The 10139-nt window shown below is 30.6% G+C and overlaps 1 protein-coding gene across 8 annotated transcripts in view; it reads right to left on the bottom strand.

The window, feature by feature from the left end:
- Positions 1-10139, bottom strand: part of LOC107676421 (calcium-activated potassium channel subunit alpha-1-like) — an 80269-nt gene that overhangs the window by 40723 nt on the left and 29407 nt on the right. The window lies entirely within an intron of this gene.

Raw genomic sequence — 10139 nt, 5'->3', positions numbered from 1 at the left:
TAATTTAATGATTGTTTTTATTACTCATTATTTACTTCTCATTATTCTTTATATTAATATTAAAAAGCTGTGGAAATGCAAAGCCAGCTTGATATGGCATATCTCAGATCTGTATGAAGAAAGTCATTCAGGTTTGGAGCAACATGAGGGTGAATAAATAATGATCATTTTCATTTCTGACTGAATTATCTCTTGAGAATCGAACCCATCAGAGAGCAGGTCGCAGTAAAGCGATCGTGAGCAAACAGGTGTGTGGATGTGGAGGAAACGCAGCTGACCTACTCTTCCTCTCGCTGCGAGTCTCTCATGCATTTTGAATGAGCAGCTACAGTAGATTATTTTCCATGAGGGGAAATGCTATTGTCTGTAAACCATTGAATCACTCATACTGAGAAAACTCCTGCATGTATTTTTAATGGCCACTCACACACGGGAGCGTCCCGCTGCTGAGTCCAAGTCAAAACATGCCGTTAAACGGCTGATTTTAGGAGACGCTCGGCCCGTCTGGAGTCTGATTCATGCACACTCATGCTTTGACACATCTGTTTCCATGGTAACGGGCGGCCCTTCGGCCCGTGTGACCAGCAGAGGGAGCAGCTGATGCTCACAAACAACACAACAAACCCACAGGTTCGGTGTGAGTTCAGCCACAACAGATTCATCCACTGATCCACACAAACCTGACATGCACGAATATATATTATTACAAACTGTAATTATCAATATTATTTAAAATTACATTTGAATAATGACCTTTTAAATAATTAAAATCGAATAAATTAATATTATTAGTAACTGTGATTATATTGAAAGTATATTATAAATCAAATATATCTGTATTGGTTCAGAATACACCTCATGTAATAGTTATATATATATATACATTTTATATACAGTATATATACTTTTTGTATCATTGAGATACTATTTTATATATATTTTTAGATATGTATTAATATATCTTATGTAATATATTTTAATATTAGTTAAATTGTAGCAATTTAGTTTTCATTATTTTAGTGCATCAAGTTCAACTAAATGAAAATGAGAAATGAAATAAAATAAGTTTAAGGGTTTCTTATATTTTCAAGTAAAGGAAACTTTTTTATGATTTTAGTTTTGGTTAGCACTTGTGGAAATGTTCAAGAATTTAAAATTAAATATTAATCACCTATTGAATAATTACAATTTAAAACATTAATAGTAATGGTGGTAATATTAATACTATATTATAAATCAGCCATATTAATAGTAATATTAATGATAAACAATAATTTATATCATATATAAAAATCTAAATAATGAACATATAATAATCTAATATTTATAATATAAATATAAATATTTATTATAATAATAATCCCAATTTAATTTAATAATCTAAATAATCTAAATAAATAATAGATAGATATATCTATCTATAGATAGATAGATAGATAGATAGAGAGATGGACAATGCAACATTTTTGATAACTTGTCTATACAGAAATTGACTTGACTGTGACAACTAGCCCCAGTGACCCCTTTAAAGTATCAAATCTGAATCAACTGCATGTGAATAATTGAGGATTTGAATGGCCTGATGTGATGTATAATGCAGGAGTGAGTTGTGTGTCTAACATGAGATCTAATCTGCCGTCTGAAAGTGAAACTCAGTGTGATTTCTAATCGCTGACTGACTGACAGCAGAAGAGGAGAGGAGCCGATGGCAGCGTTTACTACAGCTGCAGGGGTCAGAGGTCAGCCCTCATTTCATTACCCATCTGAGAAAACCGACTCCAGACTGCACAAGGGTCATTCACATTCACATACAGTATACTGGATAAAATATGATAGAAACACGAGCTTACACAATGATAACAGATCTTCTTAAAGGGGTCTAATGCTATTTCATGCATTCGGAGTTATTTACACGGTTTAAGAGTTGGATTCTCTCAAACATGGCCAAAGTTTCAAAAAACAAGTTGGACGTATGACGGAGTATTTCTGTGCCAAATGCACTCTTTCTGGGTTCATATAAGTTTCGGAACGTTTTTTTCAAGTATGGCCCTTCATGACGTCATTTCAGTGACGGATGTTTTAGAAACAAGGCCCAGTTCGACGCTGGATTTGCACATCGTTTGATATTGAAAGATGGAGCGGTCTCAGCGATAAAAGATTCCAGTCATGAGCTGGAACCTCAGGCAGTGAGTAAAACTTTTAATTTTTTTAATACTTATATATACACAAACATATAGGCAATTATCGATATGATTTAAAAATAAATATTAATTGTAATAATTAATTATCTATTAAATATTTACAGTTGAATAATTAATATTAATAGTAATATTACCGTTAATAGAATATTATATAAGTTAATATATAGTTTAAGAGCTCAGTGTTACAAAACAGAAAAGACCCTTATCAGTTCAGAATGCACCTTGTTAATAATTAATATTAATAGTAATATTAATGATAAATGATATAATTTATAAAATGATATAAATATAAATTCTTTATATATTATTGTATTACTTAGTATATACATTACATTATTTAAAATTATTTTTTAAATAATATATATATATATGTGTATATGTGTGTGTGTGTGTGTGAGTGTGCGTGAGTGCGTGTGTGTGAGTGTGTGTGTGTGTGTGTGCGTGTGCGCGTGTGTGCATGAGTGTGTGTGCGTGTGTGAGTGTGCGTGAGCGTGTGTGTGCGTGTGAGTGTGAGTGAGTGAGTGAGTGAGTGAGTGAGTGTGTGTGTGTGTGTGTGTGTGTGTGTGAGTGAGTGTGTGTGTGTGTGTCACTCACAACATCACAACATTTCATCTTCATTCGACCAACAAACCATCTGAGATCTGCACCATTTCTGTCATCTTTCCACGATTCTCCTTCTGCAATTTTTTAAAGAAAGTTTTAACAAGAAGTTTAAAAACTCACATCTATTAGCTCTTAAACCACCTTTTAAGTGTGCTATTTAAAGCTGACAACATGCTGTAAACTTCCAGCACATTAACACATTTCAAGTGCAACGTTTTTCTCTTACAAGAAAAACCAAAAATATTGATGGCATCATGTTGGACTCAGACGGGTGCACTTTTTTATCCCGTACTGTAAATTATCAATTTGATAATTTACACCTTGATAATTCTATTAATGTCAACATATCAAATTTAATGTAATTATAGGTTTATTGTTATTATTAAACTGATAACAGCAGCTGCTCCAATTAAACAACTGACCTAAGCTTATTCATTAATTATTATTTACTAAAACTAAAACATAAAAAATAAATATAAATAATAAAAGATATAATTTAAATAAATATTATATTATACATATTTATATGATATAAATATAATATAAATAAAAATAAAAATATATTATAATATAAATATAAAATAATAAATATAAAAAAACTTTTATTTCACTTTTATTTGTCAAGGCAACATTTCTCATCTTTGTTTAGTTTAAGCTGAAGTACTATAATAATTAAAAATGAATAAAAACTATATTTTAAAAAAATGACAAAAACACAACAAAATTTAAAAAAACTTAACTAAAATTAAAGTGAAAGCAGAAAATATTAAAAATAAATTCCAATTCAAAATGTTAATTATTACTCAGATTCAGATAAAACGCTGTAAAAACTGATATCAAATAAATAAAAAAAGCTCAAGCACTAAACTCAAACTCAAAGCCCAGCTCTAAACAAAAACTACACTGAACAAAATTATAAACGCAACACTTTTGTTTTTGCCCCCATTTTTCATGAGCTGAACTCAAAGATCTAAGACTTTTTCTATGTACACAAAAGGCCTATTTCTCTCAAATATTGTTCACAAATCTGTCTAAATCTGTGTTAGTGAGCACTTCAGAGAGAGAGAGAGAAAGAGACATAGAGAGAGAGAGAGAGAGAGAGAGAGAGATAGAGAAAGAGAGAGAGAGAGAGAGAGAGAGAGAGTATTTACAGCAGCTAATGAATTATTGAAAGCACTCTTCATCCTCCTCATCCTTGCAGCGCTCTGTAAATGAGAGGCTGTAGTAAAGTGAGGGAAATGTCACAGATCTTCTGTTCAAGTGCTTTGTGAAGGATGGAGCGTGTTAGTCACCGTTACGCTGTAAATTATAAATGACAGTCAAAAGCAGTGAGAACTCACAGTGTGATCTCATTAGTGTTTGCAGGTAATCATATGTAGTTCTAGAAAACACAAATATGAGTTTGGATAAACTCTGATACATATAATACAAATGGATGGACAAGTTTCTAAAGTGTAGCTACATGCATATGTACAATTCATACAATTTTTGTGAATCCTGTTTAGGCTAACAGAATACCGAATTCATAAATAAAATATAAAAATCTAAAATATACAAAAAAATCTATTAAAAATGTTTAAAATATGAATTATTCAATTATTAAATATCAAGTGTAAATTGTAAATTTTTTGTGAATCCTTTTTAGGCTAACAGAATACTAAATTATAAAAAATAAATTAATAATATAATGTAAAATAAAATAAAAAGTATTTTGCCAAAGCAGTAATAATGCAAAAAAAAATTTATTAATTCAAATAAACTAATTAACTAAACTAAAATAAACTATTAAAATAAAATAAAAATAAAATAAAACAAATAAATCTAAATTAAAGTAAATTAAACTTTAAAAATGAATTTAAATAAATAAAAATAAGTTTGATTAATTAAAATTAAACATAATATATAAATAATAAAAATAAAATATAAACAATTTAAATTCAATGAAAAACATAAATCAAAAAACTAAACTAAAATAATAAATGAAAAATAAAGCTGTAAACAAGTATCCAAAACCAAAAACCTAATATTGGCCAATGAAATTTCAAATACTGATTGATGCCAATATTTAATTCCCAGTTCCAAAGATATCATTAATATTTTGGTCATTTTTCATTAAGTTGAAACTATCATAGTAAACTGCATTTGCACGTCTGCATATCCAAAGTTGCCACAATCAGTCACGATACAAAAAAGACACAAACTCATCGAGGTTTTGAACAAATGGAAATGGCAGAATATGAATTTGTGTCTGAACTGAAGCTGTAAGTCCCTGCGCAGCGGCAGCAGAAGCTGAAGCTGAGTGTAATCCAGTGCTGTGATGTAACGCTCTGATGATATTTTGTGTACGACACTCAAATAAGAGGAATTTCATAACGAGGGTTTGGAATCGAGGCGCCTGCTCCGCTGAAAACTCTGAGCATGTGGAAGAGGACAAAGAGGATTTTCAGTCTCGTCTCCTCAACGAGAGCAGATTATTTCATCTCTCTTTCTCTCGCTTTGTTCTCTAGCAGGTTCTGATAACCTTTCTAACCCTCTAACTCACTCACTTTAACCAGCGGTGGAAACACTTCATTTACACCATGATGGAAATCAGTCACCTCAGTAAAACATACATTTACTTAGCTTACAGTTCAAATCTGCTGCAATTTTTACATGAAATAAAAAAATAATAATAAACAAACAAGACAAACCTGATGTGAATTTTACTAATACATTAAAAAAACAAAACTTACAATTTAAACCTGCTGTGAATTAAAATGAAATTAAATAAAAAACATAAAGCTAACAATTCAAATCTGCTGCGAATTTTACATAAAATAAAAAATAAATAAGCAATCCAAACCTGATGTGAATTTTACTTAATAATATATCAAAAAATACAAAATAAAAAACAAAGCTTACAATTCAAACCTGCTGTGAATTTTAATTAATAATAAATAAAATAAAAAACATAAAACTAACAATTCAAACCTGCTGTAAATTTTACTTAATAAATAAAATATGATTTAAAATAAAATAAAACAATGAATAAAATAAAATAAAATCTAAATTAAAATACTTTTACTTAAAGTGGCCAATTTCAAAGTCAAAGTTTTAATGTTGTTGTAAGAAGCCTCTTCTGCTCACCAAGGATGCATTTATTTGTTAAATACAGTAAAACCAGTAAAACATGTGGAACAGTACTACAATTTAAACTAGCTGTTTTCTATGTGAATATCTGTTAAACTGTAATTTATTTCTGTGATGCGCAGCTGTATTTTCAGCATCATTACTCCAGTCTTCAGTGTCACATGATCTTCAGAAATCATTCTAATATGCTGATTTGCTGCTCAAGAAACATTTCTGATTATTATCAATGATGAAAACAGTTGTGCTGCACAATATTTTTGTGGAAACTGTGATGCATTTTTTCAGGATTCACAGATGAATAGAAAGTTTAAAAGAACAGCATTTATTTGAAATAGAAATATATTTTAACATTATAAATGTCTTTACTGTCACTTTTGATCAATTTAATGTGTCATCGATGAATACAATTATTAATTTCTATGAACGATCAGACAGATCCATCAGCACTTACAGCTCTATAGACTCTCTGCTTCTAGAAATACCTGCTATCATTAATGAATCTGGATCAGTCAGTCTAATATAGATCTCTGACCTGTGCAGGAGGCTGGAGAACACTTACAGTACAGAGTGTGTGTGTGTGTGTGTGAGAGAGAGAGAGAGTCTGCACGTATGTTTATTACACGTGAAATTGAGCGTGAGTGTGTGTGTGTGTGTGTGTGTGTGTGTGTGTGTGTGTGTGTGTCTGCGCTCACAAAACAGGCCAGTGAGTTTGTCCCAGCAGAGATGTAACTGGAACGACCTGCATCTCTTTCTCATCGGTGTGTTTCTGACGGGGTCAATCTGACGAAAACACGTCTGGGTCACATTTCATTTTACATTATATTTTACATTTATGCTTTTTGCAGATACTTTCATGCAAAGCGACTTACATTGCATTCAAGATATGCTTGAAGAGTTGCTGTTTTTAAATTAAAAATAAAACAAGTTATTACATTTTACATAAAAAACTACACCTATTTTTTGCATGGCAGCATGACATTTCTGATGCTGTTTCCATGAACTAAAACTGACAACAGAGGTCATTTACATATAGGAAACTTAAAGGTACAGTAGAAAAAAAATGGAGTAAATGGAAAAGCAAAACTAAATTGGTGCAAGAAATGCTAGCTATAAGTCAACATTCATTAATGCATTTTAGATATCTTGAACACTTTTACGGCATTATTTTGACTAATGTTAATTTATAAAAACAGGCTTCATATTTGTTTTATTGTCAGAAATGTATATGAAGAAATTAACTAATTCTAAACAAAACTTTAAAAAAAAATTAAGATTAACACAACCTTATTTAAAATTATTATTATTATGATTTCATTTTATTATTGGTTTCATTTTATTATTATTATTTCATTTTATTATTATTGTTAAGAAATGAGAATTTATATTTTGTGTAAAGTAAATGAAACCCACTGTATTTTTAGGACTTTCTTTTTTTTTTTTTGCATTGCAACATGATTTTCTTGAAGATGTTTTCCTACTTACAACTAATGATGCTAATGTTAATTCATAAATATAGGTTTTACATTTGTTTAATTGTTAGAAATGTATTAGTATATGTAGAATTTAACAAAAAATTAAGCAAACAATTAAATTAATCAAAATTAATATAACCTTATTTTAAAGTACTGCTGTTATTATTATTATAAATATTAATAATAATAACACTTCAAAATAGGGTTTATTAATATTGGTTAAATTTTAAATTATTATTATTAAAAAGTGAGAAATTATATTTTGCATAATATATTAGATTAGATTAGATTCCTTTATTGTCATTGCACAGAGTACAACGAAATTAAGTAGCAATCCTTGGTGTTATTCACACATAACATCAAAAGGTATTGGAACAGTATTAATTTAAAAGTGCAGGATCTAATAAAAATAAATATATACAACAACAGGACAATGTGATAAAATGATACAATATGATACAATGGCATAGCAGCTGAGGTGAGGTATCCAGAGGTTGCACAACTCTGGCTTGCGGTGACCTTATGTACAAGTAGTGCAATGGAAATGTAAACAAGTAGTGCAAGAATCCAGTTAAAATGTAAACGAGTAGTGCAATAGTGCAGTTGAAATGTAAAAAAACAGTAGTGCAGAAGTACAGTTGAAATGTAAACCAACGAGGAACAGTTGAAAATACTCTTTGCATCTATGCAATTGTGATTTTCTAGACCGATATGGCTAGGAACTATACTCTCATTCCGGCGTAATAATCAAGGAACTTTGCTGCCGTACCATGTGTGCAGCAGGCGCAATGATATTACGCAGCGCCTGAAAATAGTCCCCAGCTAGGTAGCTTCCAATAAGCCGATTTTCAGGCGCTGTTCCTTTAAGTATGTTGGCTGATCTACTTATTTTAATATAAATATTTTGCATATTTGCACCTATTTTTAGGAGCATTTTTTGCATTGCGGCATGTTTTCCTGCGGGTGCTTGCGTGATGTGAATCTGACAGGTGAAGCAGATAAATCACGGGTGAGTGGAGAGCTACGCTTTGACCGTCCACCGCTGTCAGATTCATTCCCATCGCTGACGTCTGAAGCCCAGCTCTGATTTTAAACATGCTGTCAAAAACAGTTCAGTGGGTCAATGATTCCCAGGATTCCCTTTTGCACTCATCAGCAGATGCAGAATTAATGAGAACAAATGCAGAATCTGTATAATAACCTCAATTAAGATTAATCTATGGCTGTTCCTCTCAGCTTTCCATCAGCTGTATCTCTGAAACAAAACAATGTTTTTTTTTTGTTTTTTTTTATTTGTGAGAGATTTAAGCTAATAAAGACACTGAAATGAACAATATCAATACATCGACAACATCTAAACCATGTACAAATTAAAATTTTTTAACATTTTTGAAACCGATTTCACTCAGAAACTGCAAGTAAATTTCATAAATAATTACAGTTGGCAATTTTGAAGTGGAATGAATAATATTTTCCAATAATACTTCAATAATCTTTGTTTTATTTATAACTTTTTATAGTGTAGTAGATTTTACGGAGCACAACAGTCCTGAAAATACATTACAAATCATACAGAACAGCAGGAAAATTAAAAGTTGTTACCAATATTATTATTATCGTTATTAATTTAAAATAAGGTTGTATTAATATTGGTTAATTATTTTATCATTATTATTATTATTATTATTATTAACCAATTTTAATACAACCTTGTTTTAAATTAACAACAATAATAATAATAATAAACCAAAATTAATACAACCTTTTTTTAAAGTCTTATATATCTTTTCATCTATTTTTCTTAATCACATTAGATACATTTCTTTAAATGAACTACACATTATATTATTCCATGCAAAATAATTAAATAATATTCTGAAAAGTTTCAACAATAAATTAAAACATAAATAAACATTAATATTAAATATAAATGTGCACTGTGCAAAAATCATTTTTTCAAAAGTTGTAAATAAAACAAAGATTACAATAGTGTTTTTACAAGAAAATACTATTTCAGTCTTTCTACTTGAAAAATTTCACATTTAATTCAGTGTGTTACTTGCGGTTTCTTAATAATTAATTATGAGATGTACTAGCATTTTCTGAATGAAAATTGTTTTATGTTGATATTGTGTCTGTCTGTACTAGAACCACACTTTACAAACTGATGAATACTAATGAGTGCACACTGGCTGACAGATGGGACGGGTTAACTGGTTAACTGGTTGGTTTCTATCTGATCTGTATTCCAGAAGGAGGGGGTTTGACTCGACAGGCATTCTGGATAAGAACAAATAAAGCAGTAAGTCCCCTAAAGAGAAAACACACACACACACACACACACACACACACACACACACACAGAGATTCACACTTCATAATGAGCTGCTCTTCTCTTCCTCCAGGCCGATCTTTTAAGCATTTCCTCTGAAGGTTTGTGTTCCACATCAGCTCTTCTGTCTGACAGAATCACAGTCCAGGGTTTGGAGGAACAGCTTCCTCACGGGACAGATTCACTACAGCTTCAGACTAGGATTAACCAGTGGGAAAATTTCCTCACCGTCACAACCCTACTTCAGACTCATGCTTTCTGGGTTACTATTATTTTATTATTCTTTTCACTGATCAAATGACTACTGTGTGACTGATGTTTCTCTCTCTCAAGAATAAATGTGCCAAACTCTTGATCTGAGTCGGACGCTTCAATCTTCAACAGGTCAATCTGGAGAAAGTC

Source organism: Sinocyclocheilus anshuiensis, unplaced genomic scaffold (genome assembly GCF_001515605.1).
Source record: "Sinocyclocheilus anshuiensis isolate Anshui unplaced genomic scaffold, SAMN03320099.WGS_v1.1 scaffold2270, whole genome shotgun sequence".
NCBI classification, from domain to species: domain Eukaryota; kingdom Metazoa; phylum Chordata; class Actinopteri; order Cypriniformes; family Cyprinidae; genus Sinocyclocheilus; species Sinocyclocheilus anshuiensis.
This window is presented reverse-complemented; position numbering and strand designations above follow the sequence as displayed.